General features: G+C 39.0%; 1 protein-coding gene across 1 annotated transcript in view; it reads left to right on the forward strand.

The window, feature by feature from the left end:
* The window catches only part of LOC122792892 (MOB kinase activator 3B), a 714,758-nt gene that overhangs the window by 370,607 nt on the left and 317,107 nt on the right, over window positions 1–27,044 (forward strand). Inside the window, exon 2 of the mRNA XM_044060451.1 lies at window positions 14,881–14,971. The gene's annotated coding sequence lies outside the window, so the exon portion shown is untranslated. The remainder of the gene's footprint in view (window positions 1–14,880; window positions 14,972–27,044) is intronic.

Here is a 27,044-nt window from a genome sequence, read left to right on the forward strand (position 1 = left end):
CCTCTGCAGACTAGCCATGGCATTGTGGAACACAGCTTTCAGCTACCAAGTGAATCTACAAGCTCAATTCCTGCCAGGAAAGTTAAATACATTGGCAGATGGACTAAGCAGAAACCTCATGGACCCACTTGAGTGGAAACTGGAACCAAGGATTTTCAGCATGTTAACAAGCAAATGGGGGAGCCCAGATATAGACCTGTTTGCCACCCCCCAGAACCATCAATTGGACAAATTTTGCACAAGGATTCCCCACAAACTAGCTTGGAAAGTGGATGCTCTGTCCTTAAGCTGGAAAAAACTATCAGTTTATGCCTTTCCTCCTCTGCCTCTGCTCTCCAAGGTACTACTAAAGATCAAACAGGACAAGCCAAGGACGATTTTAATTGCACCCAACTGGCCACGCCAACACTGGTATACCCCCTCCTGCGCAGTGTGTCACGCTTGGCCCCATGACACCTGTCTCAGACTCCTTCCCTGTTGTCTCAGCAGGAGAACCAGATTCTGCACCCTCTGCTGCAAACCCTGAACCTAGCAGCCTGGCTAATTACCTAATCTCTTTTTTACCACCCCTCAGTAAATCAGTGATGGATATTATTTTAGAGACTAGGAGGCTAGTACTAGACAATCCTATGCTGCAAAATGGAAAAGATTTTGCACCTGAAACCAATCTCAAGGGATGAGCGCATCAGTGCCCGATTTACCTTAGATTTTACAATATTTGACTGAGATGCTTCATAAGGGCTTGTCCTTTTCCTCCATCAAAATTCATGCCTCAGCCATTTCAGCTCATTATAGCACAGAGCTTCCCTTCTTCTCTCTCACCCACTGCTCAAGCAGTTCCTCAGAGGGGCCAAAAACTTAAGATCACCCAGGAGAGCTCCAACTCCAGCTTTGTCTTGGAGAAAATCACTCTTCCTCCTTTCGAGCCAGCTGCTACTGCAGATTTAAAATTCCTTTTCTGGAAAACAGAGTTCCTTTTAGCAATCACCTCTGCAAGAAGGGTATCCGAGTTAGAGGCCCTTATGGCAGTGGAGCCTTTCATAATCTTTCATGCAGACAGGGTATCCCTCAGAACCAATCCCTCCTTCATGTCCAAGGTGGTATCCAGTGTGGCTCTTAATCAGTCCACTCATTTTGCCTACCTTCTTTCCTAACTCACAGAACAAAGGAGAACGGATACTGCACTCCTTAGATGTGCACAGACAACTTAGATTCTACTTGGACAGGACTAAACCTCAAAGGAAATCTGAACAACTGCTGGCGGCATTTGCTGCAGGAACAGAGGGGAAAGCTATTTCAAAGCAAACCGTTTCAAAATGGATAGGCCACTGCATTCATTTCTGCTATAAGCACCATGGAAAACCTATCCCACAGGGCATCAGACCACATTCAGCCAGGGCTGCATCTACCTCTACAGCCTTTCTCAGGGGCGTCCCTATAAGGGACATCCTAGAAGCTGCTACCTGGAGTTCTATACATACTTTCACCAAGCATTATCATGTGCCAATTTTCTCTAAATCCAGAGCTGGTTTTGCCACTGCAGTTTTGCAGGGCCTTATAGCTGGTCCTAATTCTATTTAAATTCCTCCTCCCAACCTTAGCTTTGGGAATCTACCCAAATGTAATGACTGCAAAAGTGAAACACGAAGAACATAGTACAGTTGTGTACACTTATCATAAATGTAGTTGTTTGAGTGTGTTCACTGTTGCAGTCATGGTTACCCTCCCTTCAGCCCCCTTTTCTTCTTTTGGCTATACCTCTACTCTCGCTTACTATGCTCAAAAAGCTTTTTGATGTATTTTCTTTTTTTGTTGGAGATATATCCTTGTATTACAGATTTAATTGCTTCCCATTAGGGGGGGCACCTGACATCTGGGGCAAGAAAAACTGATGTAATGGTGTCGGCTGCATGTTTTATACCCCTGACGACCTGACATCATGGAAGAAGGGACAGCAACTGACACAGGAACCGAGACTTTGTTAATCAGGCCGACTGAGGGCTACTGCAAGCAGATAACCCAAATGTAATGACTGCAACAGTGAATACACTCAGAACATCTACACAACTGTACTTTACTTTTACACCAAATGTACCTTTTGGAATTGTGGCCAAAAGTTCAGTCTTTGTCCCATCAGACCATAACACATTTTTCCACATGCTTTTGAGAGACTTGATTTATTGTTTTGCAAATTTTAGCCAGGTCTGGGTGTTTTGTGTAAGAAAATTCTTCTGTCTTGCAACCCTACCCCGTAGTCCAGAGATATGGAGAATACGGGAAAGTGTTGTTACATGTAGTACACAGCCAGTACTTGTCAGAAATTTCTGCAGGTCCTTCAGTGTTGCTGTAGGTCTCTTGGCAGCCTCCCTGACCAGTTTTTGTCTAATCTTTTCATCACTTTTGGAAGGACTTGCAGTTCTTTGCAACATCACTGTTGTCCCATATTTTCTCCACTTTTTGAGGACTGTCTTCACTGTGTTCCATGGTATATCAAATGCTGTGGAAAATTGTTTTGTACCCTTCTCCTGACTGATACCTTTCAACAATACAATCCCTATGATGCTTTGTAAGCTCTCTGAGAATCATGGCTCTTGTAGCAGGCAACTGAGGAAATCCTACTAGGATAGCTGAACTTTATTTGGGGTTGATCAGAGTCTCTTTAATTGATGGCAGGTGTGTACCCAAGAAGACTGAATGCTGTAGTTAAATCAAAAGGTGCTTCAACAAAGTGCATTGGTTTAAGGGTGTGCACACTTATGCAACCAGCTTATTGTACATTTTTTATTTTTTTATATTTTTTCCCCTAACAGATTTGTTTGCTTTTCAATTAAATTGTACAGGTTATAGGTCAGATTAAAGGTGGGAACATTTTGAAATGATTTATTGTGGTATCATGTTGTCATATCACAAAAAACTGGCATTTTAACAGGGATGTGTACACTTTTTATATTGTGTGTGTGTGTGTGTGTGTGTGTGTGTGTGTGTGTGTGTGTGTGTGTGTGTGTATAATATATATATATATATATATATATATATATATATATATTATAGACACACACACACACACACACACACACATACCCGCGGTAGTGGTGCTGAGGTAGCGTTGTCGCCTCACAGCAAGACACTGTCCCGTTCGATTCTCAGCTAGATCGTCTTCTGCATGGAGGCATGCGTGAATGAGCGTGCCTTCATTGAAGGTTGTGCATCAGGGCTGGTAACTCGGCACGTAAAAATCCACTACCAAACATTAGCAGTCCGGAGCTCCGCTGTGGCGACCCCTAACTGGGATAAGCCAAAAGGCACAACAACATGTTGCATTTTGTTACGAATGCCCTCCTTTTTACTTGGAAAACTGAAAGGCACCTTAAGACAAGAATTTATGCACATTATTACAACATAAAAAACAAAAATGAAAATAATGCATTATATAAACATACACTGCACTGTCAGTCTAAGTTTTTTTTGGAATTTTGGAAATGGTTACCCAGAACCCCCAATGAAGAGACTGGAGGACAGCTTTAGTAATCCGGGAATTAGTTTGGCAGAAAAGACTGTGGTACCATTCCACCAGAATTAAATGAACATACCTCAATAGTCCTGGTATTAAAAATGAAAATGAGAGAGTTTTAATTGGAACCCCTTATACATATTGTTTAGCACATACACACTATGGGTCTCAGTGTAATGTGTTCTTAAGCAGTATAAACATTTATTTATTGGACTTGAAATTAAAAGTATTTTATGTATACATGTGTGTGTGTGTGTGTGTGTGTGTATATATATATATATATATATATATATATATATATTTTTTTTTTTTTTTTAACAACATATCCTTTTTTATGTATAACATTAAAACAGGTTTTTAAGACGTACTGTTTTAGCCATTTTTTAAATACTTGTTAATAGTAAAAGTTTCTCACATGAATTAAACTTAACTTAATTATCAGGAAAAACACGAACCAAAACAAAGTGAAAATTGATAAATGGAAGGAGTCACCAACGGAGCACTACAGCACTAAATCAAAGAAATAGTTTACTAAAGTTAAGCGCTTTCGTCAAAATCTACTAGATTTCATCAAAACATTCAAATAACCGAGGTTACATGATTAAATACCCTAACTCTCTTAACCATTGGATAGCAATAAAATGTCATTTCCTATAAGTTAACTAAATTATTTAAAATATTTTAATTATTTAAAAATTACATTATCAAAAAACAGGAAACCAACAATACCATGAACCCCAACCAATCAAATAAAATACAGTATGGTTAAAAAATATCGTATTAAAATCGCAAAAAAAGCTGATTTTAGTTTCAATACAGAACTAATAGAAGTCTTGTCATTGAGCCCAGGTGGTTGCATGTCATGTTCATGGTATTGTTGCTGTTTCATGCTGTTTTTTGATAATGTAATTTTAAATAATTTAATTAACTTATAGGATATGACGTTTTATTGCTATCCAATCGTTAAGAGGGTTAGGGTATTTAATCATGTAACCTTGGTTATTTGAATGTTTTGATGAAGTCTAGTAGATTTTGACGAAAGTGCTTAACGTTTGTAAACAATTTTTTGATTTAGTGCTCCATTGGTGACTCCTTCCATTTATCAATTTTTACTAACTTAGTCTCTGGGCATTAAGCTACCTGGTTTCAGTCAAATCTGTGATGTTTAACTCATTAAAAACAAGGTACCTTGCCACAAGGTTCATAGGTTAGGTTCATAGGTTCATACTAGGCTATCTGCCCGAGGGCATTTACAAGCCTAGCCCATAGTTTTGTGGCTTACGCCACCCCTTTAGTATGGGGAACTATACCCATTATTTTGCTGTGCCTCTGTTGAGCAGTGACACTGAGGTAATCCCTGGGGTATATCTGCGATAAGTTACAAATATGCTGGAAGAGTGTGCACGTACAAGGGATGCCAAAACGTTATACTGGTCAGCTGAAAGACCATCAAGGCCTGGGACCCTTTCTGAGGTCAACGAGGTCAAGCATTTTGCATTTTCTCTACTGAGAAATCCAGTACCAACTTTAAATATACATCTTCCAAGCACCCCTGCAGAAATACAAGTTAATAGGGAATGCAAAGCCTTATTACAATCTCTGTGCACTGCCTGGAGTCCTCCTCATTTAATGGGATGTATTGGCACTATGAATGACTGTCCTGCTGCTCCTGGGTTAGGTTCTCTGGGCTGCAGGAGTTGCTCAGAATATCTTGAGCTGTTTTATTTGGGTATTCTCACTCCATTTGGCACTTGCAAAGCAGTGGATTTCCCTAACCAGCTGTTAATTTGGGTCTGTCCTTCAAAGCTCAGTATGCAGATGCCATGGTCTTCTTCCCATGTCAGCTTGGGAAATGAGATGTTAGGAGTCAAGAAATGCAAAGCTGCTTTTGAGGTATAAAATACCTCCCACTGCGATGCTTAAATCTAGCGTTGAAGGGTATCTGAAGTAAGAAGTTATGGAGTTGTGGTAATATAGCATCTTTACTTCGACAAAGGGCATCCCTCACTGTTTGACCTCTTGTAAAAAGTCTTAAGAGTAATTTAGATTTTTTGACTGAACATTTGAACTTCCTTTTCAGCTGCTGCTAAGAGCAGCTTTTTTTTTTAAACTACTGTACTGCATAGATAATTTACTTTGGAGGCTGTGATATTTAGGGTGAAGACTTTAGGAATTTGTGTCTTCAGTATGCATGCTTGTATGTTGGAGCAGAGCTTCCTGCAGAAAAGCCAAATGTATCTGCAAATGTGTTGCCCTTTTTCACCCCAGCTAGTTGGACAAGATCGGCAAACTCCTTTACCCTTTTTCAGCCCAGCTGGTCTGTAATTATTTAGTCTTAGCTGACTTTGTTTTTGCTATCTAACTTAGATTGCAGGGCAGATAGTAAGAGTATAGTGCTTGTGGGCTATGCCTTGGGTCTCCTGTAAATTACAGGCCAGAAGAGAGGCCACAGTGTGTTCAGTTGCATTTTTCAGATCTGACACTAGAAGGAACATACTGAAAATTCCCATTCAGAAAATTCCTTTATCTCCAGGTTGTATTACTGTAGAGCATTACATGGTACAGCCAAGTGTGGAACATATTCCCTTAGGAAGATAGCTTTCAGTGCACTTTTTACGGTTTTTTATCTTACCATTTGTTACCGTTGTGGCTTCTGGAAACTTTGATCACCTGTCAGAATTGAGCAGATGTACACTGATACTGAAACAGGTTTGTCCCACTTTTAACTCCAATGTTACAAACATTATACATCACATATATTCTTTTGTATAACTATCATCATTCCCACATTACATAAATTGCCTAGTTCCTGCCTTCCCCTAAACCTCTGTCCTCCTCCTCCAAAACATTATTCTGTATGTATTATTCCCACAATTTCCATTTTTGTTCTATGTAATTTGCTACTACCCCTTTCTAAAGATCCAATTTCCAGTTATTTTATCTGTTACAATATTCACTACTTCAAATGCAGTTGGTTTAGACTTTGATTTCCATTTTCTAGTAATTGTTTTTTTGGCAACCACCAGAATTATACTCAAGGCCTTACTATGCCTAGACCTTTAGGTCCTGTATCCCAGCTCAATAATCATTTCATTAGTGTACACTCATTTGCTCACTCAGTATTTCTGACAGAGTACCCTACAGGAAATTTTTAAAATCTGTCAACCGATTGCACTCCTAAAATATATTCTCCTAGTTACACTTTTCATACCCATAACACATCCAGTATTTGCCATCTACCTGAGAAAAAAATTCTTTGGAGTTTGTTTTTGGTATAAAAATATCTATTCAAACATGTCCAAGCAAAAATCCTGAATCTTCTAGACTTTTTTGCATATTTGGGAGCCTTACATAGGTCCTCCCATTGTTTCCTTGTGAATTGCTTATCCAGTCTATTTTCCAAATATTTTCTAACTTCCCCTGGTTGAAAGGGCAGTATTTTATATGCCCTACCAATCATCTTTTTTTAACAACAGCTTCTGTTCTAGATTAAACTAAAACTCTACCAGAGCAGGTTTTTTGCTTAGGATTCCACAGTCCATTTCTCTTTGCCTGTACTCTATCCATCCCTGGATTTGAAGGCAGTCTATAGCCTGCAGTCCAAATGTCTTCTTAGCCTCTTGTCATGCTATTACCTTTCCCTCTTTAGTTGTATGCTTCTTGTAGTTTGATTCCTTTGCCAGTTTTCTCCAGTACATTTCAACTCCCTCTTGCCTATTCTCTGTACTGCTGTTGTCATCTCTGTTAGCTAAATTACCTTTCTCTTTTCAAGTGTTGTCTTCGCCCTTAGAATTCTTTCTGCTACTTTATGAATATAATATTCTGTATGGCTGTTATTCTCCTTAAGGATCTGCATCCAAAATCGTACTCTTTATTTCTTGAATTCCCCCATGCTTCATCACCACCCCCTTTCCATTTTGAGTTATAGCTTTCTGCTTGTTATGCATATAAACTTTAACTAATGTAACTGTAAAATATGCCTTCAAATCAGCTAATCGTAAACCACGTTGTTCTATTGAAAAGATCAACTAATCCCACTTGACCCTTGCCCTCTTCCCCTCAAAGGTAAAATCCTTCAACTCTTTTTTTTTTTTTTTTTTTTTTTTTTTATAATTACTGTCTATGACTTCTCTGCTTGATAAAAAGATATACAGGATCTGTATATAAAACTAAAGAAACTAAAAATGTTTTTACTGCTTTTATCTTGCTGTCTTTATAAACAAAGAGCTTCCGGTTTCTCATTTTTTTGTATTCTCTTTTTAGTCTCTTCCCACATATCCTTAGATGCCGTAACAGAATCCTTTTAAATCCATACTCCTAAGTACTTCATTTTATAATTTCCCCTAAATATGAGTATTGCTGAACCAGTTCATGAGTGGATACATATTTTACACTTTTATATTCATTAATTTTGTATCCCAAAAAGACTTGAAACTGAGACTTTTTTTCTGGTTTTATACTGTCTGCAAATAAAGCCAACTTTTCTCGATTACCATACTAATTATAGCCTTGAATTTCTGAGTCCTTTTTTTTCTTTGCCAGTGGTACTAAATATAATGCAAATAAAGAGGTATGGGGGTACCCTTGCCTAGTTCCTATGTTCAGACACAACTTCCCAGAGAGAAACCCTCCCACTTTAAGTTTTGTCTCCGATTCATAATATAGCTCCCTAATTAACCTTATTATTGAATCAGGGAATCTAAATGCTTCCATTGCCATACTCATCCCAGCTTACTCTGAATGCTTTATCTGCATCAAGACCTGCCAACAGCAGTTGTATTTTCTTACATTCTGCTTTCCTCTGAATCATCATTGTTCTGTTAACATTGTAAGATGTTTGCTTTCCCTCCACAGAACCACATTGATCTATATCTGTCAATTTTGGCAACACCTTTGCTATTCTTTTTGCTATTATAGAACTAGGCACGTGATAATCATGATTTAATATTGAAATGGGCCTAGATGAAGCTGGGTCTGATAGATCTTTACCATCTTTAGGTATTACAGGCACCACTGCTTTCTTCCAAGATGGTGCTGCCCCTTCTTTTACAATATTATTAAAATCGTCTAAATCTTTATTACTTTCTTCTCTTCTAGCTTCCAAACTTCCTGGAGACTTTCCTGCAGATTGATTTATACGTCACCATGTTAATCTCTTCTCCTCTTATCTTAACTTTTTAATTGTTGAGCCTCATCAACATCTAACCTTGCCATAATTGTCTTCCATAAATATTTCCACTTGTGCTGTTTCTTGATTCCCACATTTCCATGCTTTATACACATTTTCATAACATTTCTGAAATATCTCTTAATACCTCTAAGGATCTCTGGATATTTTTTTTTTGTTATAGGCTCCCTAAATTTGGCAACAACCCGTTCAATTTTCTGTTGCTTAAGTCACTGTGCTAAAAGTTGTTGTGGTCTGGAGTTATTAAAATCAGTTGTTTAACAGCAGTCTTTCTAATGTCATGCATATTATCCAGTACTCCCATATTTTCTGTTTAGCACTCTGCAGTTGAACCTCTTGTTCTGTGAGATTCCCGTTATTTTGCAATAGTTGAACCTTTGTCAGCCCATCTAAATTATTTTTACATCTTAACCATATTTCTATTTCTTTTATTTCTACCCTATTTTTAAATTTCACTTTCATTTTATTGCAGTCACTAGCTGTAACTTATAAAAAAAAATGTTTATCTTTCCTAATAACTCTCAATTTCCACTTCTTTTTAACAGGTAGGTGGGGAAGCACCAATGTGTCATTTTTACTTCATTACCCTGCATTTTTTCTTAGTTGTTATCACATGCTCTGAAATATTTATTGGATGTGTCAAAGCTTTCAATTAAATGCGCGTTCCTGTGAATTATAATTTCTGTTTAGTCTATCCCAGTTATTGTACCTTTGAGAATAATATGTAAATTATCTTCAAGAGTTTCTACTCCTGAATTCACATCTTCCATACCAAATATTCGTATAAATTTCTTCAAAAATCTACTCTTGTTATATTTTTCCTTCTAGGTCCCCCAGATACATCCTCAGTTACAAATCAAGTTCCAGTCCCCATCTATAAGTAATATTCCCTGCCAAAAGATGATTATTTCTCCCAGAATGTTCTCGGGCTGCATAGTAGCAGTTTTTGGAGGAATGTAAATAAATGCCAGTGTAATCTTTCACCTTTACCAGTAGCCCAATGTTGTCACAAATCTATCATTATTATCTTTTTTCCTCTTCTGTCACTACTGGAGCTCCTCTAGCAGTTAATACAAGTACTCTTTTCCTTTGTCCCTGATTATTGTGCTGAATATCCATCCAGAAATTCTTTCTTTATCAAATTCACATGCTCACTTTTTTTCCAAGTTTGTCTCCTGTAGCATTGCTATTTGTAGTCTGCATTTCTTAACATAGCTCAGTATTCATACCCAGGTGAGTGAGGCCGTTCATGTTCCATAAATAGTACAAATAGTTTAGCCATTATGATAAGTTATTACTCCCACCTGCTATGTTTGACAGTTTTTAAATGTCTTTTTCCAGCTTTTGTGTTATATGCACACACTAATGTTTAACAGGTTGATCCTTTATACAGTTGTTTCTTGTTATATCCATTTGAACCCTTGTCACACTTTACAAGACTTTGTTTTAATGAAAACCCTCAAGCAAAAAAGAAAAACACCCCAGAATACCCCCATAACCTATTAACTTAAACCCACAAAACCTTGTACATCTTCAAATAATGAAGTTTAACCCTCCTCATGGGAACAGTTGTCCCATGTATTCGTCTCTCCTTACAGATTTAGCATTGCTAGATTATTTGCTTTGTGCAATAAGCAGTGCATGTAGTTGATTTCACCATTGTGTGAAAAGCAGTGATTCATTTATTTCCTCATGATAGTTTTTTTTTCCATGCTTTCATAGCAACTTCTTTAACTATTTGTATATCAGGATCATTCTTAGCCCATTTTTTGACACTTTTCAAGTTTTCCCTGTCTTAGGCAACTATAGCACTTCCCAAGTGATTTTTAGCTTGTATCCAAGCAAATGGTCATATTTTGCATATCTGCAATATGCATCTTTTTCCTAAATTGTAATTCCCTCTCAAGTCATATTTTTATAAATACAGCAATATTTTTGCAGCCTGTGTGGGTTTTTGGGGAAGAACTATTAGACTTTTCTCTGAAGTGGGTTGTGTTCACTTTTCATTATCAGTTGTTTTCCCCATAAATTTGTCTATGAAGACCTTTACAACCATAAACTGTGGCTGGCTATTTTTTGTATCACAGAATGTTTTTGTAGTCCGACAGTCACTAAAGGCTCCTAATCCATTGGTAATTAGTTTGTAATCTTTCAAAATCAGTATACCCTTTCCATTCTTGTTTGCATGTTGTTACAATGTGACAGGTTTATTTACATCAAAATAAAAGCATGGTCACTTTATAAGTACCCGTTTAAGCAGTTTAAAATTGTCTTGCTCCAGTACTTTACCTTTTTCTGATAATTTAACTGCATACTTAATTTAGACATAGTCACTCCAAACTTTTAAAAATATGAGAACTCTTTTCGGAGCCACTTCACTGACTTTTCTTATCTAGATTCAGGCTGTCTGAAATGTGATCCATATATCTTGATTGTGCAACTAGATTTTCACTTACTACTGTTCAGCTTGAAGGTATAATGTTTTTATAGTCAGCAACTTAATCATTGTCTTGTCATACTTTTCTCAAGTTGTAGTACGCCTTATAGGTTCATAGGTTCATAGGTTTATACTAGGCTATCTGCCCTAAGGCATTTATGTCCAGCAGTGACCCAGAGATGATTCATATCCGTAGTGGTTTTGGTGGATTTGGATTTTTGAGGTGGAGCATGTCCATTAATTCACTGAATAGAGCTGGAGTTTCTTCAATCTGGCAGCATATGACAGATTTATCCTTTTGGTGAGGAACTTGATCATTGGTCTGATATAGATCTGGATGTGAATCCTTCATGATCAGGTGGGCAATGTAGAAGGTCTTTCTAACCACTTTAGCAATGTGAGTGTCAAAGAAAGGCCACTGTCAACCTGGGTCCCCAGGTCCCTGATAACCTCTTCTGTGCTTAGTGGATTGCCACCTATATGGTAGCAGGCCATGGCTCTGGTTTGCAGTCATCTATGTTGGCCTGTACTTAAGTAGATGCCAAACAATCCCTGTGGGACACCACTTGTGACCGGCTTGGAGTCTGACACAGCGCCAGCAACTCTAACCCTGTGGGTTCTGTCCTTAAGCCAGTTTGCAACCCATCTTGTGACATATGGGTTTACATTTAAGCTGGTAAGTTTTTCTACAATACGCAAGGTCAAGGTAGGCTGTATGGACTGCCTTTCCCTCATCAATGGCCTTGGTGACTATTGGCATGATCTTCCCTTGACAAAGCCAAACTGGGTCGGGTCCAATGTCTGCAAGTCCCCTATATCTTTGTTTATGAGCTCCATTATGATCCTCTCCATAGCTTTGCAGACTAGACATCCTGTGGTAAGGCTGAGATTAAACAGCTGCCTTTTAATTCCTCATTATTGATGCTGTTTGAGATGTCCGGGAGGCTACACTCGGCTGGGATAGTTATCTCGCACTGAACCTGTCTGCCAGTATGTTGGCAATGTCTGTGGGTTCAGTGATTTTTGTATCATTTTGGACTAATTCTGAGCATATCTGTGAGTTTCCACCCAGGTTCCTAACATAGCTGAAAAAGGCCTTATGATTGTCCTTTGAATCCATGGCAATTTTTCTCTCAAAATTGGCCTTAGTTGATTTTATGAGTGCTCGTATTTTTTTACTAATAATGATCAGGGGTGACTTCCCTTTTATGGATTTTGTTCTATCATGTAATAGCTTTCTCCTCTTATTGTAAAGTTTGTTAATGGCTGGGGTCCACCAGACTGGACGTTGTGGAAAGAGTCTTGGTTTTATTTGGGATTGCCTGATCCATGCAGTCCTGGAGGTGTTCATAGAAGGCATTTGTAAGGGCTGGTTGTGGTTTCCTCTGACTCAGGGGCCTTGAAGGATACCACACCAGTCTTGAGTAGTGTGAAGTTTGCTTTAGAAGTTCTTCACTATGGTCTTTTTTGTTTGGGGTGGGGGCGGGATGTGGATTTCCAGTGAGATTAGTTTATGATCAGATCTCACCAATGAGGGATATACTTCCGGTGTGGAGCATTTTGTCCCCATGTTTGTGACAATGAGATCTAGTATATTTTCTCCTCTCGTGGGAACAGTGACTAGCTGTTCCATGGCATTTTATGAACTCCAGGAACCGTTGGGCTAGAAAGTTAGGGCTTGAGTAATGTTCCCAGTCTATATTAAGTCACCCAATATGATGGTGTTTGGAGATACATTTATACCCTCCAGTGTCTTCAGGAAGGCTGTGTGGGGTTCCTGAGTTTGAGAGGGTGGCCTGTAGCATGCTACAATTTGTAGAGCAGTTTTGCCTATTGTTAGTTGCACCTGGATGGTTTGCTTCATGCGTTGCCACCAACCTGGAGGTGTGAGTATCCTTTATGAATATGGATACACCCCTCCTTTTGTGGAGTGGTCCGGGTTTTGGGGCGGGCATGATATGAGGTAAAACCTAATAGTGCGGGGTGCTCTCAGGAGCCTTGAACCAGGTTTCAGTTACAGCACAGACATCGATGTTCTCCATACTGAGAAGGGCCGCATTTTGAGATTTAGACTTCTGGCATTGAGCAGCATTACCCTCAATTTCTTCCCATTTTTGTTTTCTAGGGTGGTAGGTTTAGAATTTGAGCCTTGCCTAAAAAGGCACTATGGGGTGACAGGTGCAAGCCGTCCATGTCATCCCAGGCAGACAGACACTGGACCCCCGTTGAATGACACCAGACATTAAGCCAATTGTTAAAGCTGATCATCTTGTCTCTATATTGTGGCATCATTCTTGGTGAAGGAAGGATACTGCTCAGGGTTAGGGTCATACCTGCCTGGGCTACATAATCAGAGAGCTCCTCTATGTCTCTTTTCATGCAGTCGTTCACACCAGCATGGACAATGACTGTGTCATATTTGTACTTGCTGTGGAGTGCTTGTGTTATGTACTGTGACCCTCTCCTTGTTCAGCCTGGTGAGTGGGGCGTCAGTGTGTCTGACTATGGAGTCACCTATGACAAGTATGTTTGGTGTTGTATTTGGCCTTAAGGGCTGTGACTGCTTTGCACACTGCTTTGTGGTTTATGTGTTGCTTTTGGGGTGTCTTGAGGTAGCAGTTGTTTGGGTGTCTGCTTTGGAGGCCTCTGCTGTTTAGGTAAATTTTACTCAGAGCCGTATGTCTTTGTGTGTTTATGTGTTTGATTCAGTGGAGTGGTAGCATTATGTGAGGCTGGTTTTATTTGTGTTATGTGGGAGGAGGAGCAGTGGGGAGTGAGGGTGTAGTGCTTTTAATTTTAAATAAGTACAGTAAGCAATGCAGATATCACTAGTGATCCACAGAAATAACTCAGTATATTACTAGTACTAATCGCACCTTCAAGTCTCACAGTAGTCTGCATAACAGCTCTACAGCACCCTTATGGTGCTGATGGCACAACAAAAGAAGTCTGAGAAATCATTGTGGATATGTATGTATAGTATACACATATATGTATATTCCTTGGGAAGCTAATTTTTCAAACTCCCTGATTGCAAGTACAGGAAAAAAGTTTACACCTTCCATGCTGAAACCATTTGTTTGTATGAAGTGGAAAATATTCGTTCTTTAAAGTTAGGATCTTGTGGGTTTGTGAGTATATGAATTTTGTTAGGCTTTTCAACAGTAATCATGGTATTTACCCAGTCATTGGTTTATCTCTGTTTCTTAATTATAATCATTCACTCCATTTTGCTGAACTCATTTTCCTTTCTATTACTTGTGATTCTTGGAACTTGGAACTTGCACTTAAAGTAACACACTGTAGAATTTAAGGTGAACTCCTGGCAGATAGCTCAAACCTGTAAATAAAGTGTTATGCTCACAAAGCAAATCACCACTCTTGTGTGCTCATTTTGAAATGTTTCATTACAGCTAGCTTAGCAGAAGTGTGCATTCCCAGTGTCTGAAACTGGCTCTGTTTTTTTATTCTTGTGTTCAAATGTAAGCAGTTTCTGACTCGATGGCTTTACAAAATGACTTGCGTACGTTATCAGTATTCACAAGTAGTTTCACTGTACCTTGTTTCAGATTCAGTGCTTTGAACATTTGTGCAGGTATCACTTTACACACCACACTTGTCTAAATGCTATACTTTATTTAGAAGGTAGTAAAATGTTATAATCCATTTCCTGTTGATAATGCATTTATAAAAACTGAACATTTACATGACTTTTTCATGATTAGTCCTAATTACTTGATCTAGATATACTGTGGGTGCCGATGTTGATGTGTGTAGTGAAGATTAGGTCCGAGATATGTAATGCACAAGGAATGTTTATAGCGGCAATTTCCAGGTTAGTGCATTTAATATTGTAAGTAGACTATGGGAGAAATTACTTCACTGTGATGGCATTAGCCAGATTCATAATAGTTCAGTACAGACAGATGAGAAAAATTGCAGGAGCAGATTTTATAAGGTTTGTGTAATCTATAATGTATGGCAAGGAACTGCAGGTGAAGATATATTCTAGGCAGGGGTCTCATTTAGACCTACATAGATTTTATACAGTAAGCAATTTAAGTTGTTTAAATAGCCCAGTACTCCAGTCAAACATTTTTCTTATTTCTATAGAAAAATACTTTCAGTCTCCCAGTTTATCTTAAAAAGTAATTTCCAGTTTGTCAGGTATTGTCTTTTCAGTCATGCAATGTTCTCCAGCAGATAAGGATTTGAATGAAGAGTGCAGAGGAGTAAAATGTATATTGTTCTCTAGCTGAAAAGAAGCTTTCAGTCTGGGATTCAGCAACAGTGAACATACAAGTAAGGTCAGCTGCAAGGAAAAAAGGGTATTTTATATCCTGCTGCTGTGTGCCCTAAGGTGCTAATAACATTTTGAAGAAATCACGTTGTCATATATTTTGACTTGGCCGTCAGCAGTGTGTAACACAGAATTGCATCATTTTGCTCCCAGCTATGTTTTTGTGTATCATGTGGTTTGCATCTGATAGTAAAGTGATTTAAACACTCCTGTTTGATGCAGATCATTACGCTGTGGGCATCTTGGCACATGTGTGCTATTTTTATTGTGATAGACTTACTTCAGTTATGCATTTGTGCACTCTAATTACATTTTATTTTGATCAGCTGTATACATTAAACTGACTCTGTAGTAGTTTGGTGTTATGGTGATACAAAGCAGCTGCTGCATCAAGTAGTCTGTCATTAAAGATTTGTCTTTGTCACCTTCGATTCCAAAGCTAGTTCCTTTTGTTCCTTGTTTTTTCTTTCACTGTGCAGTCAAAAGAAAACAAAGTGACATTTTTATACTTAGGAAAAAGCAATTCACATTGAAAAAGTGCAGTTACTGTAGCTAGCAGTGAAATAGCAAGGTATCCAATATATTTGTACATGATTAGTGTGTGTGTGTGTGTGTGTGTGTGTGTGTGTGTGTGTGTGTGTGTGTGTGTGTGTGTGTGTGTCTGCCTTCAGGATTGGAAAGTAAGTTGCATTGTGACCCAGGCATGGTGTTTTTTGGCATTGTTTTATGTATTTATTTTTAATTAAGCAAGAGAGGCTTTCATTATTTGTATTCAACATGCCTTAAAAGAGCTTACTGTGGAAATGTAATTTCTACACCAAAGCTTGTGTGGTATTTGCTAGTCTTGTAATTTCATTGTTATGGTACTATTTCTTCCCTTCACTTTTTTTCAATTACTGCAATCTGTCAGCAGTGCATTTAGTATTGCAGTTGCTGTGCTGAGCTTTTTCGGATGGTAAACGTGCACATACCCTTTGAGAAGTTGATGTCCTCAACCTTCTAAAAAGCAGTGAACAGAGTAAATCTACAGTCTGATATCTTAATTAGTAGTTTTGTTGGAACAGCTGGTACATAAGATTGCTATTTCAGACAATGCTGCAGCAATGACACTAAAGACTGCAGTTTTATACTAGTGCTGTAGTAGTTTTTAAATATATATTTTAGAAGTTGCTTTTTCAGTAGAAGTGACATACAGGGTAAAGCCCGGATTATGGCCCATGCAGTTTTGGTTTGATTAGCAGTTTGGGGTTCTGAGGTGCTGGCAGGGATGAATGAGCATACCTCTCCTGAATGGGAGGGCACATACTTTGGTGCACGTCATAGTGGATCTTGACAAGGGCCTTGTGTGCAAGGTAAAAGTGTAGCCTTTATGGAGATGGGAGCATTGGCGAATTCATCCAAAAGTGGGATGGTATGCCAGCAGGCTCCATTACATGTATGTCCCTTGACATATAGTGCTATGGGCTGAAAAGTAAGGGCATACAAAAAAGTCCTTCTCAGCAGCAGTACAACACTGTCTTGGGGTGTCTCAGTCTCCTCAGTAGCCTAGAGTAGGGGTAGGATAAATTCAGTGGAAAGCTAATCTGGTTCAGAAGACCCAGTGAATGAGGAAAGGCTGGAGGGAGTAGCCACTGATAGGGGTAGGTGGGAGTAGCTTTGTCACTAATCTTTTGAGTTTGAGTCAGTAATTATTGCTGATTGGAATGCAGACTATACTGTGCAACTTTTAGTAGAAGTGGCCATGGATATTTCATTGCCAAGTAAATGCAGTAGATGGTGACCTCCTCTAGGGATACTGTTACTGCATGTGGTAGTAGTAGGCTGTGCTTTGTAGGTAGTGCTTCGGATGCATGAGTAGGGAGGTGATGTATCCTTTCTGCTTTTGTATCTGCATAATATATTATATATGTATAACTGATGTTCTGTATGATGTTCTTTCTCACTGCCCTACTATTTATACTTAAGTGTCTTTCAGATTAGATGATTTAAGTGTTAGAACAATGACCTACTTTAGTGCTCAAATCAAGCAGAATTGTACCCTACTCTCTCCAGTTGTTATATTTGACTGGTATACTGCAAGGGTCTGAATCTAGCATGCCTAGCATTAATGGCTTGCCAGATGTCAACATTTTTTATTGCATACCACTAAAAGAGATAATTAGTAGGGCATATAAAATTGTGTGGTAGAAGTATCAGTTGGAGGAGGTTAGAAAAGATCTTGAAGAAAGGGATGGCATTTGTATGCTTCCCAAGTATGCAGCAAAGTCCGGAAGGTTTAATATTTTGCATGGAAATGTTTGCATAGGCATTTATACACTCTTAAGCAGATTTCAGAGAATTTTTCTTCAGGTAGATAGTGAATGCTGGTGATGTGACATAACAGAGAGAAGGATAATTGGGAACATGTTTTGTTGGGAATGTAATGGGTTGGAAGATTTAAGACATTCTCTAAAGAGTACTTTGTCGGAAATGTTGGGGGAGCAAATGGCTGGATCTAAGGAAATTCATTTTTTTGAGCTAGGACACAGGACCTGAATTGCCGTTAAATTCTGTTCTGCCAAAAAAAATGACTAGAAAATGGAAATCAAAATCTAAACCAACTGTTTTTGAAGTATTGCAGTTTGTAAAAGAGATAAAAGCACTGAAATGGTATCTAAGGGGGAAGTACAAATTGCTTAAAAGTAAATGGAATTTGTGGGAACACATGGAGAGTAATGTTCAGGAGGAGAAGGAGTGAGGTTTAAGGGAAGGCAGGAATTGAGCTATGTCTGTAATGTTGGACTGAATGTTTTTATGAAGAAAGAAAATGTGTGTTTGTTTGTTTGTGCCTTTCGGCTTTTCCCGGTTAGGGGTCGCCACAGCAGAACTCCGGTCCGCTAATGATTGGCAGTAGATTTTTATGTGCTGGCTTGCCGGGCCTAATGCTCAACCTTCAACGAAGGAACGCCCATTCACACATGTCGCCACACAGAAGATGCTCTAACTGAGAATCGAACGGGCAACGTCTAACTGTGAGGCGACAACGCTAATGTGTGTAATGTATGCAAATAAAAATGTTTTTTTTTTCTCTTCTGTTAATGTATGCATGCATGCCTTACGTCTTAAGTGATAATTTAATAAATGTGTTTGTTTAAAAATATTAATATTTTTATTGCACATCTTCCTTGAAGTGGTAGGCCTTCTGTTGCTTGAACTTTCTGTTCCTTTCTCTGTATGAAGACACTTGATGGCATGTTTCAAGTTACATATGTATAGCACTGAGTGATGTAGTTGGTCTTGTACCTGAGATCGGTGTCAAGCAGTGGTGAGATATTGATAGCCTTCAAGTAAGTCTACAGAAGATAGATATGTGACCCAGAGTAAAAGAAACTTTCTTTTGGGGGTATGGTATATTGCTCATCTCCTGAGGTGCTGTCTGTTAAGAATCATTTGAAATTCCTTCATTATATTTATGACTTGGGCCTGTGGTTTAAATGTCTGGCTTTAGCTACCACTTGGCACAGTGCAAGCAAAATAACATAATTTGCTAATAAGTTTGCTTTAGGGATGGTTGAATTGTAGTTTTGCCCTTTCCTTTCCCTAAACTGCACTATTAAAGAGTACTATTTGTCCAACCAAAACTGCAGCTGAATTTTTACTTGTTTTACAAACCCTTAATTAGCGCTTCTTAAAACCATACTCTTTGATTAACTTTGTCTTAGACTGGAAACAATCAGATCTGAACTTTTGTTTTAAGTAAAGAAAATATATACTGGAAACTCTTGTTTTGTGTTGATAATCTCTTGATTGTAGTGTTTAAATGTACGTCACTCTGGGTACTTTAAATTTTAGTTATGAGTAGCTCTAGGTTTTATTTGATATTACTTCAACCAGAAGAGTCACTGATCTGCAAGCTACATGTGTAAAATGACTTGGCCAAGTATCAACTATCATGTAAGACTAAGACTGCTGCCTTATGTAAGATTACGTTCTTGCAGGGTGCAGAGAGAGAGTTCTTGCAGTATGATTCATTAGAACAAATGTGGCAATTTTTTCCAGCTAAGATATCTTGGATGTTATCACTGGTGCCATGTCGATATGTATGGATAGTCCCTCTGGCTTCCCTTCAGTTCCTTCCTAACAGAGACCTCAGAGGCAAAAACACACACAAACTCCACAACCCTCCACAGCACATACCATGATAGTCCATACATACGTCTCTCGCAACCACTAAGGCCGAACCTTAATCCCAACATTAGTCATAGGTCTCTCCATTGAGAGACACACAGATGTGACTCTCACCAGGCTGGATAAGGAGAAAGTCATGGTTAGTTGTTTGTCAGGTGCCAGAATCTGCCATATCACACACGCACTCAAGTCTCTCAACAGCAGGTACTGTTATGACTCTGTCATAGTCTATGTTGGCGTGAACGACTTGATGCATACCTCCCTGGACTATATGAAGAGAGATATGACTGAGCTCACTGAATGTGTCCCAGGCAGGTATGTCCCTAGCTTTAAGCAGCATTTTACTGTCACACAGAATGATGCCTCAGTACAAACAGAAAATGATTGACAATTGGCTTAGTTTCTGGTGTCATTCCAGGGGATCTAGTATCAGACAGCCTGGGACGATATGATCGACAGACCACGATGCTCTGCTACAGATGGCCTGCATCTGTCTCACTTGGGCTTCAGGCTTCTGGCAAAGGTCCTTGCCTCCCCCATAGTGCCTTTTTTAGAAAAAGTCATGAGGTCTATACTATCAACATAAAAATTTCAACAAAATGCAGATTAAAGGTCATGCTGCTAAATGCCAGGAGTCTAAACATGAAACTGCACTCATTGCAAGCATTCTTAACCTTGGAAGATGGTGATACTTGTGCAGTCGCAGAAACCTGGTTCAAAGCTGTGGAGAGCACACCAGCCTTACCTGGATACTCATCCTATCATACACTCAGACCCCAAACTGGGCAGAAAAGCCAAAGGAGGTGGAGTTTCAATATATATTAATGACACACACACCTCCAGGCTGGTCAAACAGTATGATGCACAGGAGACTCCAGGTGCAGTTAACTGTTGACAAGACCCCTATTCAAATCATAGCTAGCTACAGGTCCCAAGTTTGACTGAAGATGCCGCTCCATCTATCTGGACCTCTTCAGATCTATCTAGATTCAACCCTTCACCTTGATCCTGGGTGACTTTAACTACCCAACCATAGAATGGAAAAACTAGTCATGTCAGAACACCAATGCCCATATATTTCTTGATTTTTTTTTTATCAGTGCAAATGCCTTGGAAAAGCTAGTCGATACCCACACAGGAGGTGGTAATATCTTTGACTCTGTATTAATCAACATGAGTAACCACTGCAGCACCCCTACAGTATCATCCTCCCTGTAAAAATCCCACAATAAAGCGGTCACTTTCAAAGTCACCATCTCCCCTGACCCCCATCTAGCTAGGTTGAAACAAAAAAATTTCTCCAAAGCTGATTACAACCACCTGAGGGATGGTATAAACAGCTTCACAGCCCCCTCCCCCTGTGTAGGAACTGGCACCAATGTCCAAATGTACACCAAAGTACTATACGAGCATTTATATAGATGCATGGAATCTACCTGACAGGACAAATCATCCTCCACAAGGAAGAGTAAACATGGCTGATGGACATCTGCAATAAATAAACTACATAACAAAAGGAAAAACATTGCTATCCAGGATCAAGAGGAGCAGGTGCCCAATTGAAAGCAATCTCTCTTTAGCTTGAACAAGCAAATAAGAGCACTAGTGAAATCCCCTAAAGCCAACTTCAAGTCCAAATTGGCCAGATCTACTAGAGACAATCATAAGGTCTTCTTCACATATGTCCACAGTCTCAAAAGAAGCACCCAGATCTGTTCAGAACTGGTGGTTAAGGACACCATATATGTGAATGCTGTAGATATAGCCAACCTACTGGCTGACAGATTAGGTGAAAACTTCACCCCTCTGCCCCCCCATCAGTAAATAAGAACATCCCCAGTACCTGGCCATCAGTAAATCAGGGCATCCTCAGTACCTGCCCCCCACCCCTTATCACTAAGAAACAGGTCATCACTGTGCTCTCAAAGCAAAATACACAGCCTCCATGGGACCTGATATCATCCAAGGCTGCATCCTGCATGAACCCGGACATGAAATTGCAGCACCATTAGGCACCTTATTCAACCAAAGCCTGAGTACTGGCTTTGTCCCAGCCGAGTGGAAGACAGTCATTCTCATCCCTTTACACAAAGGTGGAGCGACCACCGATCTGGGAAATTATAGACCCATCAGCCTAACTAGTCTGATCTGCAAGGCCAAGGAATGGATTTTCATGGACCTTTATTAACAGGGACATTGGCAACCTCCAGACACTCGACTCCACACAGTTTGGCTTTGTCAAGGGGAGGTCATGTCTGTTAAATCTGGTGGACTTCTTTGAGATGGTAACCAAAGCCATGGATGAGGGAGATGATGGTGCACACCGCCTACCTTGACCTGGACAAAGCCTTCGACAATATTCTCTCAATTAGGCATCAATCCATATGTTAACAAATTTAGGTGGGATCTATCAGTGAGCCAATTTTCTACCATTCAACCCTCCTCAAACAGTAGCCCTGTAATGAGCAGCGTACCCCAGCGATCGGTTTTGGGGCCTCTGTTAGTCAGGAGTGCGCTATGGCTGACCAAGTTTCCAGATGACTGCAAGCTGGGCGCGGTCATCAATTCACCAAGTGATGTGGGCGTCCTCCAAGTGGGTCTTACCCAAACAAATGGCTGGTGCCAGAAACATGGCATCAAGCGCAATGCCACAAAATGCATAATCATCCCCACAGATTATCACATTAACAACGATGTCCTAAGCACGCAATCAGTCATGAGGGATTTGGGTACCCAAGTTGATAGCCACCTGACTTTTGTCTACCATGTTGCTTCTGTTGTATGGAGATTTCTACATGGCCCACCTCATAAGCAAGGATAGATCATCCAGGGACAAGGAGGTCATAACATCCCTGTATTCTTTCCTCATAAGGCCAGTTATTGAGCATGTACCTCATAAAGCACATGCAGCAGCTGGAGAGACCACAGAGGTTCCAAAACAGGAGAATCCAGGGCCTCAAACATCTACCCTACACAGATAGGCTAAAAGCCCTTTCCCTCTACTCAGCTTCATACAGACTCCTCAGAGGTGACCTCTGTCTGCCATACAAAACAGTCTCAGACCCTGTCTTAATGGGACTGCTGCATATCCGCAAGTCGGACTCCATTCGAGTAACCTGCATGCGTGACCTCAACCTGGTCTGTGACATTAATTGAACTTGTTGGTGGGACAGATTTGTGTCCCAGAGACTCCCCCATCTGTGGAATAGACTCCCTCTCCACGTCAAGCAGAGTACCTCATTATCCCTTAAGCGTAACCTGGATAACTGGATGGGAAACAGAAAATACACCCCTGGGATTCCACCTGTGTCCCTGCTGGACAGGGTCTTTAGGTGCTGACTTCTTTAAACATGGGCTAAACTCTTGGCTAGGCTTGTAAGGGCCTCAGGGCCAATAGCCTAGTAACTTCCTGTGATCTTATGAACAGCAGCAAAATCCATTTCTCAGTATCTGTCCTATAATAATAAATAAATTTTAATGCTATAGAAGATTTTTAGCATTTGTAACTGACATCATCCAGTAGTAACACTGTAGGAGGCAGATTACATGCTTTGATATGTAGTCATTATGCTTTACTTCTGGTGTATGAATCATTGTGTCTATACTTGGTGCCATTGCAAACAAGATGGAGCAAGAAGGAAGAGGATGGTGAAAAATCTTAAAAGAACTACTGGCTTGCTAAGATGGAGGCAAGGTCCTGTCAAGTATTTCAAGAGAAGTGGTCTTCCAAGACGGTCCATCACAGTGAGTCATTGTAGACTGGTAAGATGTCGCTTTACCTTCATATTTATGTCTGTGCTCAAGTCAAAAATTAAAATTTAAGTTTGGAAAATTGGAGGTTAATAGTTCTAAAGTCTATGCCTGTCCTTCCAGGCATTACTGTTGGCCAGTTAGAGATGCTGCTCCCTGTCACCAACATTGTTTAGCCAGTCACTCCCACGACCTTCTTTATTTTTACTGTTTGGTACCAGTCAGGTGACTGTCAAGTGTCCTTGTTTAACTGCCCTGTAGACGCTTTGCATTTTTCATAGGTGTGCACTTTAGTGTGTTCTGGGGAAAGCCGAGAACTCGCCTGCAAACCCGAAACCCATATGTAGCTTACTTCACGAAGTATCAGAGTATCTGAGCTTACATTATTTTTTTCTTGTGGGTTGCAGAGTTCTCTGTAGATCCTGTGTGTGGATATTCCTGTCTACACATTTGTAATGTAACCTTTTCTGAAGCTGCAAAACCTCAGAATAATTATGTCATACGAGCCAAAAGTTTTGTTCATTCAGTTTGCACTAAATGAACAGTCTTCAAGGAGTGCACATAACGCAATTTAGACTGGTTTCTAATACTGATGCTGTGCAAGTTTTGTTTTCTGGCCATCATTACTTCCACACTGTTGGCTTCACTGAACACCCCATTCATGAAGGCTGCATTGCTTCTCCCATCTTTCTGTCCTGATGATTGTAATTTAACTGTGACTTGCAATTGCTAGAGTCCATATGGGAAAACAGTCCTGTTTGAGTCTCTGGGGTGTTTCATAATTCTGCTATTCACAACAGGTTGCAGGTAGTGGTTTCTGTTACTAGCCTTGTATAAATATACATGCCATTCTTAGTTGACAGCCTTTCCAGTGTAGGGTTACATGACCCAGATACCCATACTTGTACATATTACTGTGCAGTTCTACAAAGAAAGCCCCACCACAGAGTTTAGGTTGGTTTTGAGCCTCATTGTGGTACTTTTGTGTATCAGCACCCATCGGGGGGGGGGGTCACCCCTGTCTTTCTGCACCAAAATGGGTAGCTTTCCTCCTGGACAAAGGTAGTCCCTGTGGATGGACCAGGATTTGAGAATGGTCACTATCAATGTCCCCTAGAAGATGAGATGGCCCTCTCATACTACATTATACTTGTTGCTTCAGATGGGATTTTTGGTAATTATACCAAACTCTTTACCTTGGCAGTTTGCCACATGTATCATCATAGCAGGAACTGCTGCGTCTGTCTGTCAGCACATATGCTGTCTTGTATTTGCTTTCACTGGCTACAGACTGAATATTGCTTGGCATTTGCAAGTATGGAGCCTGGCATTTGCACATAGTGCAGCCTTCTAGACTTCCCTGTGGTGTTAGCAACTCCTTTCCTCCAGGATGAAAAAGCAGATATCTGCTACTCTCACTCTCACCCTCCCAGCAAACACATCCATTACCTGGATCACTACTCAATCCCAATTAGTCTAGGTTTCAGTTGGAGCTATATCCCCCTCTACACTATGAAGCTCTGAGAGTCCCATCCCAGTTGTCAAACCATCCACAGGAAAGCCCCAATGAGCATTTGTCTTCATCCCAATACTTGCCCATCTCATAATGAACGCAGCCAGGAAGCCTCCAAGTAAAAGTCCTTTTTACTTTTACTTACATTTTTGAAGAGACAACACAAGCAGACTTCCGGGTCCCATTATTTATTCATTTTGAAGAGGTATATTAAAGGAACCTCCTCTGTGGGGGCACTGGGATTTCTACATCAGGATATGACCGCTATAATCAGCTTCTTGAAGGTTAAACAATAGGAAGTGCATTGGCCAAAAATCACATCTGTCTCTTGCATGCACTCATGCTGTCTCTCTCTCTCTCCTTTCTGTCAAAGTACATTGAGAAGCGCAAAAAGAATGAGTATCAGGCCCATAGTTAATGCCTTCTCTGACTGAGATTTTCTTTTTTTTTTTCAAAACAGGTTTATTGTTTTAACATACAAGAGAAATATCATAACAATTTTATACAAGTAATTAAAAATAGATATGATTATAACATTCAACAAAACAACTAAAGTATTTACAAAGACATCCACTACAATCAGATCAATTAATTAAACTAAAATACCATGCTATTGAAATTAGGATTTTTTTAACAAATTTTGTAAATTATCCCATACAATATAATAAGATGTTTTTCTAGTTGTTCTTGACCTAATTGTGTTTATTTCCATATGGCACACTATATTCATAACATTTTTAAATTCATTGAACGAAGGAGGTGTATCTGAAATCCAATTTCTGGTTATTATTTTCCTAGCCACTGCTAGAATAGACCATAACAAGGGAAGCTTAACCTTTTAACACTTTGAGGTACAGGTGTGTTGAATAATATAAGAGATTTAGAAATAATAAAATTATCTGTAAAAAGAGCCTGCAAAAATTCATTAATTAACTTCCAGTATTCTTTCAATTTTATACAGTCATAAAACATATGAGCCCAGTCAGCATTAATTTCTACATTACATCTCTTACATAGATTATCTTTATTATTTATTTTATTCATCATCAAAGGTGTATAAAAAGATCTATGTAAAAATTTCCATGTATAAAGTCTCTAGACAATGGAAGACGTAGTTCTATAGGCAGATTCCAATATATATTGTTTATCTTGTTGATTTGGTGGGTCCCCATTAATAGAAGTGAAATAATTCCAGTATGTATCTACACTGTAAAAAGTTTCTTGTCTGATAATTTTATGTATGTATGAAAGTTTACTTTTATCAGAAACTTTATGTTGTAAATTTAATATCAAGTAATCAATCAGTGTTGGAATAGATTCTTTAACTGTTATAGACATTAGATCTATTTTATTAATGAGATGTTGTCTAAAGGTCTGAACCTCTAACCAGCAAGTTTCTCTTAGATCAAATTCTTGTTTTAAGAAATCTAGATTTTTAACTTTATTATCAGATATCAACTGATACCAGTACTTTAGATCATTATCTATAGCTAAATGAGTTCCTTCAGAAGTAGATGACAAAAGCATACCCTGAGTATACATTATAGGAAATGTAATAAAATTCCATTCCCTATACTTAGGGTGCATGAATATAAAGTTACGATAGCTAATAATAATATTTAATGGGTAACAAACCATATGTTTAGGTGTAATAGGTGAAGTACAAAATTCCTTTAGTAACCATAACATGGAGTTATTTACAGTCATATTTTTATGTGTTAAGGAGATTTTCATGAAGTGCATGCTAATTAGCTCCCAATAATCTTTCCATTTTGCGACATATGACTGATCTATTAATAAAGTAATAACTTTTACAATAGAAGAGATAGTATATAAATTAAAGTCTGGAAAAGAAATACCCCTTGAGACCAGCTATTAGTATGTTTCTTTAATGCAATCCTAGGTCTATTAGGTGCCCATAGGAAATTTAACATTAGTGTATTCAGTTTCTTGATAATTATTTTTGTAGGTGGAAGTATTATTGATTGTATTAAGTATAAAATCTTGGGGAATATTATCATTTTAATAATTGTAAGTCTCTCCTCCATAGTAAAAACATATTATTCCAGGTATTAAAAAGATTTTGTATATTAAGAAAACAGGTATTATAATTATTATATATAATAGATTTAATATCTTTAGATAGTATTATACCTAAATAAGTTATCTGACCTGAAT

Source organism: Protopterus annectens, chromosome 2.part0 (genome assembly GCF_019279795.1).
Source record: "Protopterus annectens isolate FY-2018-M chromosome 2.part0, PAN1.0, whole genome shotgun sequence".
Lineage (NCBI taxonomy): Eukaryota > Metazoa > Chordata > Ceratodontiformes > Protopteridae > Protopterus > Protopterus annectens.